The sequence below is a fragment of the Canis lupus genome, chromosome X, assembly GCF_011100685.1.
Source record: "Canis lupus familiaris isolate Mischka breed German Shepherd chromosome X, alternate assembly UU_Cfam_GSD_1.0, whole genome shotgun sequence".
In the NCBI taxonomy this organism is placed as follows: domain Eukaryota; kingdom Metazoa; phylum Chordata; class Mammalia; order Carnivora; family Canidae; genus Canis; species Canis lupus.
In genome coordinates, this window is record NC_049260.1 from 2,626,621 (window position 1) to 2,633,921 (window position 7,301).

Here is a 7,301-nt window from a genome sequence, read left to right on the forward strand (position 1 = left end):
ATGTGCCACGTGTCTGGGGTTGGTTTCTTTGTGGCTCATTTCCTCATTCCTATGTCTCTTGGGTGTTGAGCAGCGAATGTGCTCCCATGTTGCGCATCGAACAGATACATTTGTCAAGGGAGAATCATGCAGCTCTTTCAGCTTGAGGAATGAGAGTGCAGTAGCCTCCTTGTTCGCAAAACCAACACACCATACCTGTGATTTCTCTTCCACTCTGCAATAAATTCTTGTAGGTTTATTAAGTCCCTTCCTGCCCTCCCAGTTTATGCATCCCTCGGAATTATCACTCTCTCCAAGATTCCCAACATAATTCCACGGAATTGTTTGCTTGTTTTAAAAACACATAAATCAGAGAATTGACTTACTGACAATTTCTTTTTTCTTCCTGGTCTCCTGTAAAAAGGATGGTCATGATCAAGCCATGGACTGAAAAGAATAATTGATTCCAGTGAAAGCTAAGAGTTGCAAAGTGAAAGAATATCTTATTTGTAGCCTATCCATTTATCTGTATCTGTTCATCCATCGTCTATCATCTGTCTAAATGTCTCTACTTATCTGTTTCTCTATGATTTATCTATCTGTCTAGAGCAGATCAATAGCTGGATGGATGGATAGATGAATGTATGGATGGATAGATGGATGAATGGATGCATGCATGAGTGGATGGATGGATGGATGGATGGATGGATGGATGGATGAATGGATGGATGGATAGATGGATGAATGGATGCATGCATGAGTGGATGGATGGATGGATGGATGGATGGATGGATGGATGGATGGATGAATAGATGGATGGATAGATGGACGAATGGATGCATGGATGAGTGGATGGATGGATGGATGGATGGATGGAAAGATAAGTAGATCACACACAGATAAGTACACATATATGATATTAATTATGTACACAAATAGAGGAGATAAGCAGAGTTTCCATGTGATCAACCCTAAGGTATTGCTCAAATTGTCCACTGTACCCAAACCTCTCATCTTCAAGAAGTGGGGAGTGACACATGGGAGAAAATGGTCCCCTGGAGCTGGTGGTGAGAGTGGAGGTGATGATCTTAGCCTCAACCCCTGCTTCTAATCTGTTGGATGTTTCCTTCCTTATTGCCAAGCCCAGAAAATAAAAGGTTCTGTCTGCATTTTCCTTGAAGATGAAGATTACGTATACAATTTAGGCCTTTTTTCCCCTTTCTTTGTAAACTTTAGCAATGACATGAGACTTGCATTCATAGAAAGGGATGAACAGTAAGTGAACGGCTTTCTCTCATCCAGAAAGAGCGCCCTTTCAAGAAAGAGAGCATTGCCGGGACCAGAGCATGCTCCACTTCCCCTAGAGGTGACCTCTATCTGGAATCCCGTAAGAATTGCTTGCTTGTTCTTTTCTGAACCTTGATGCCTATGAGTGCAAACTTTGGATTTCATATAAAAGGGCAGGTGGCACGTGTAGTAGGGTTGCACCTCTGGCCTCTTTCACGTGACGTCACATCATGGGATCCATGCAGATGTTGCAAGTGTCTTGTGCTTCATTGTGTTTCTCTGCTGTCTAGTGTATTATCCTACAAACACACCACAATGGATTGATCCATGCTATGGTTGGCAGATGGCGTGACTGGTTCCCCTCAAAGCTCTTTGAAACAATGCAGCTGCAGACGTTTCTTTGTTCTATTACCTGGTTCTAGAGAATATAATAATTGTGAGTAGAGTTTCTGGAACTTTTCATGATTTATGCTCTGTGTGTTGAATGCACTTCTCAGAAGTCTGACTTCTCCTGTTTCTCACTGGAAAACCCAAATACAGGGTGTTTGTTTCCTGTGGGGGAATTCCCAAGGAGCTCTGTGTACATCGTGAGCATGGCGTCAGGCATTTGACCTCTATGGTTCCCATTGACCTGGGCATAGAGGCCCAGTCACAACAGTGTCCATGGGACTCAAAGAACTGGATTAGGGGATTTAATTGGACTCTGGTGATTCGACATTCCCTCAGCTCCCAAACCCAGCTGAACTGCAACTGACCCCCGGAACTGCCTGCACTTTCCATGTGATGAGATAATCCTGCTTACATGCAGCCCCTGCTTGGCCACACTTGAGGCAGAGGCTTTGCAAATAAATCTGATTATCAGCATGTCCTCCCCCTCCATCCCCGCCCTTATAGGGGCCTCCTTGCCTCAGGACACATGATTAAAATCAGACCACAGCACGCATCAGGAAGACAAATGCAAAGACTCATCCAAGAAAAAAAAGAACATACAACCAAGGAAATTGGATGAATTTACAGCCATGCAGAAGAGGGCCTTGAATGTATGTATGGATTTCAAGGGAAATGAGAGACCTTGATAAATAATGTTGGGTCTGTAAATGCACCGGAGATGGTACAATGTAAAAACTGCAGTATTCTTCGTAACAATGGGATGGGCTCTGTGAATGCTTTCAATGATTTAGGAACTTCTAGGCAAGTTTAAAATTTGTTTAAACTTTAGTGAAGTCAACATTAAGAAACACATGCATGCACCTGCAGGCATGCATCCTACTCCACAAATATGTAACTTCAGTAAAACTCCTGGCAAGCGACGTAATTATGTAATGTTCTGTGAACATAGGGTTCTAAGACAGCCTGAGAGGTGGGTTTTGAAACTTTGGAGGCAGGATGCCTGGGTGGCTCCGTGGGTTACATGGCTGCTTTGGACCCAGGTCATGATCCTGGGGTCCTGGGATTGAGTTCTACATTCTGCTTGGTAGGGAGTCTGCTTCTCTTGCTCCCCCTGCTTGTGCTCTCTCTCTCTCTTTGTCAAATAAATAAATAAGATCTTTTTAAAAAATTAAAAAAAAAAAAACTTTGGAGGTGATGAGAAATGCTAACCTAAGAGGCTGTTTGTCCAGCCTGAAGGACCATTTTTATTTGCCAATTGCTGAGCTTGCAAACACAGGGATAGTGACTGAGAGCCTAAGGAGACACGCACTCTTTTCCCCCATAAAAGCTAACAAGGAGCAGGACGCTGCTAGTTCTACAGGGAAATGTCACTACCTTGTGCTTCAACTGGCTGAGAAAACGAGAAAACCCCCTCCCTGGTCCCTCCTGACCATGCCCATCAGTGTTTGAGGGAGATTTTCACTCTAGCATTTGTCACACAAACATCTCAAATGATGTCTGCACTCCGAGACCACAGGGGTTCTGGGTTTTAATTATACAACCTGCTTGATTACGTTTAGGTAAAAGCCATCTGCCACCACTTCCTTTACCTACTTTTTAAATTTTTTTTTTTTTTTTATTATTTATTTATTTATGATAGGCACACAGTGAGAGAGAGAGGCAGAGACACAGGCAGAGGGAGAAGCAGGCTCCATGCACCGGGAGCCTGATGTGGGATTCGATCCTGGGTCTCCAGGATCGCGCCCTGGGCCAAAGGCAGGCGCTAAACCGCTGCGCCACCCAGGGATCCCTTTACCTACTTTTTAATCATGGTTTGTTTTTGTTTTGTTTTGTTTTTTTGCAGTTAAGTTGCATGGGTTCCTTATATATTTTATTTTTAAGATTTTATTTATTTGTTTTTTTTTTATTTTTTATTTTTATTTATTTATGATAGTCACAGAGAGAGAGAGAGAGAGAGAGGCAGAGACATAGGCAGAGGGAGAAGCAGGCTCCATGCACCGGGAGCCTGACGTGGGATTCGATCCTGGGTCTCCAGGATCCCGCCCTGGGCCAAAGGCAGGCGCCAAACCGCTGCGCCACCCAGGGATCCCGATTTTATTTATTTGACAGAGAGGGAGAACATGAGCTGAGGGAGGGGCAGAGAGGGAGAGGGCAAGAGAGTTTCAAGCACAGAGCCTGAAACGGGGCTTGAACTCATGACCCTGAGATCATGACTTGACTTGAAACCAAGATTCGAGATTTTTAAAAAAAATTTTACTTTTATTTTTAAGAATTTGTTTATTCATGAGAGACAAGGAGAGAGAGAGAGAGAGAGGCAGAGACACAGCCAGAGGGAGAAGCAGGCTCCATGCAGGGAGCCTGATGTGGGACTCGATCCTGAGACTCTGGGATCATGCCCTGAGCTGAAGGCAGACACTCAACCGCTGAGCCACCCAGGGGTCCCGAGATTCGAGATTTGGATGCTTAACTGAGCCACTAAGATGCCCTGACTTATATATTTTAGCTATTACCCCCTTACAAGATAGATGTCTTGCAATTACATTCCCCCATTCTATAGGTTGCCTTTCAATTTTGTGGATTATTTCCTTTACCTCCAGAAGCTTTTTAGTTTAATGTCATCTCATTTATTATTGCCTTTTTTTTTTTTAAAGCATTGCAGGGATACTTGAGGCATTTGGTCCTCTCTCAGGAATTGGTGGTGATGTAAGCCAGTTTAGCCAGTTCCAAAAGTGACCCCCACCATGGTCCAGCATTTTGATGTCTCATTTTCCAGAGAAAGTTCTCAGGAAGATGCCATGTGCCATATTATGAAATTTCATTTTTTTTTAAATTATGGAAACACATGCTTGTGGAAGTGTACAATCTGTTGCTTCTCAAGCAAAAAGAAGTGGCCAGTGACCCTCCAGCAGAATTGACAAGGAGCTCTGTGGTGAACTTGTTTTCTGAGAGCTCAATGTTTGCAATGGCATCAGGAAGGCCACCTCTCTTCTTGAAGCAGACACACGGGGAAACAGAGTAGCGTTCAATGAGAGCTTCTATGCCACGATACTTTGTCTTTCCAATCTGCTATTTTTTTTAAATATATATATATATATATATTTTTTTTTACTTATTCATGAGAGACACACAGAGAGAGAGAGGGGCAGAGACACAGGCAAAGGGAGAAGCAGGCTCCACGCAGGGAGCCCGACGTGGGACTCGATCCTGAGACTCAAGGATCACGCCTGGACTGAAGACTCCCATCTGCTCTTAAACCTTCCTACCATCCCTTCTGGTGCACGCAATCCCAAAACCTGGCCTTTGGCAATTTGAAACTAAGCATGATGCGAGGTAAACAGCGGTAATTATAAAATCAAACACGCCCACGGCGCATCATCCACAGCTGTATCTGTAAGAGATTTTATAGGCGAGACGCAAGCCAACCCAAACAATGCACTGCTAGGACAACTGTTCGTTTATACTCCACTAACCCTTTTAAATTCAGGGCATTAAAAAAAATAAATTCAGGGCATTGCTTAATTCATATTCTTTCCCACCTTGACAAATTCAACGTGGACATCTAAGAGCATGGACGTTCTGAGACAGAAGGCTGATTTTATTTTCTCCGTGCAATATTGATTCAGATACTTCTTTGCCATACATGACTACATTGATTTGCTTTTTCTTTCTTTTTTTTTTTATTTTTAAGATTTTATTTATTTACTTGAGAGAGAGCAGAGCAAGAGAGAGAACACAAGCAGGGATGAGGGATAGACGGAGAGGGAGAAACAGACTTCTTGCTGAGCAGGGAGCCAGATGCGGGACTCATCCCAGGACCCCGGGATCATGACTTGAGCTGAAGGCAGAGACTTAACCCACTGAGCCACCCAAGTGCCCTCAATTGATTTTGAAATAACCTTTCTTCATAATCAAAATTCGAAATGTAACCAGAGGGATCAACTGTTCTAAGGTCACCAAGAACCAGTTCCCTTAAATAAGCTTTCTTCTTCTGTCGCTTAAAGCTGGTACAGATAGCTTTTTAGACAATATTTTTATCATTTTATAGTTTGGATAATTCATATAATTATAGGTTTACACGAACATCCCTGATATTTCAGTCTAGTAAATGTTTTTAAATTGCGGTATGCATGTTTCTAAGAATTGGGCTTAATTTTCCCAAAAGGCAGTAAACCATCTCTTTCCCCAAGGCTTTCCCGATTCTTTTTTAGGGGAAAGGCATAACAGAACCAAAATGCCGTATTATCCTGATTAAAATTTTATGATGCCAATCACAAGTTCTCAGCAACCGAGAGTGGCACTTTACCCAGACCAACAAATCTGAGGATAGATTTGAGTGTCAATTATCCAGCTGAACCACAAGGAAATTGTCATTTCTGACCTATACAAATGGCAGTTTCATGATTCAGCCTATTATAGCGTTGTGGATATGGTCTTCATCAATGTGAGTAGTACAAGAGATCAAAGATGACGTATTTCTAGTGTTAGTTTGATTAAACCGAAGGTAATGCAACACATGGCTCCTAATGCAACAAAATATCATTTTTATGAGCTATTTTTTTTTCCAGAAGGGGATTTACAGATGCTCCTAGCTTATGTGATCCAGCAGCTAATGAATATGAAGGGTACCTGTAATCCATTTCTTTGTGCAACAAGTTTTGGAGGATGGGGCACAGAAAAACATGCTTTTATTTTATTCTTTGAAACATTTTATTGGGGCAGCCTGGGTGGCTCAGCGGTTTAGCGCCACCTTCAGCCCAGGGCGTGATCCTGGAGTCCTGGGATCGAGTTCCACGTTGGGCTTCCCGCAGGGAACCTGCTCCTCCCTCTGCCTGTGTCTCTGCCTCTCTGTGTCTCTCATGAATAAATAAATAAAATATTTTTAAAAATTCTCTTAAAAAATAAATGTTTAATTAATTTATTTGACAGAGAGAAAGAACAAGTAGAAGGAGCAGCAGAGTGAGAAGCAGGCGGGCCTGATGTAGGGCTTGATCCCAAGACCCCAGGATCGTGACCTGAGTCGAAGTCAGACTCTCATCCGACGGCACCACCCAGTCGCCTCTCAGAGAAATGCGTTGAATACCACCTTTATAAACTCTTGTATAAACACCTTTGCAAGCATTGGAACCCACCCAGAAACATAAAATTCACTTCCCAACGTGCAAGTCAAACATTTAAGCCCTGAGCAGGGATAGGGACGCGCAGGTACATTTGTGCTCTGTAACCTGATATCATGCACAAAAATAATGTTTTCCTTATTTGTGAGCTAATAGCCCCGAGCCACCTTGCAAAATGGCAAACCAATTATGTTGACAAAGCGTGGCGTGTTAATTTATGGCGTGCTCTCTGATTGTGGAAGTGTACCCGTGGATGCAAATTGTTATGCAAAGTACATTTGGGCACATTTGTCTCGCCAGGGAAAGAGAGAAGGTTATATGTCTACCAGGTATCATAACAAATATTTTAATGCCTTATGTCTTGGACGCTTAATTAGACTCAGTTGCTAAGAGATTCACCAAAGAAAGCGTGATGGAACCCGTTTTGGACCTGAAAGCCACTTAATTATACTCTAAATGGAACGATGGAAACAAAGACTAGCCCTTTTTTCTAGGTGAAACTGACCAGGGATGGTGTGGACATTCGTGGGT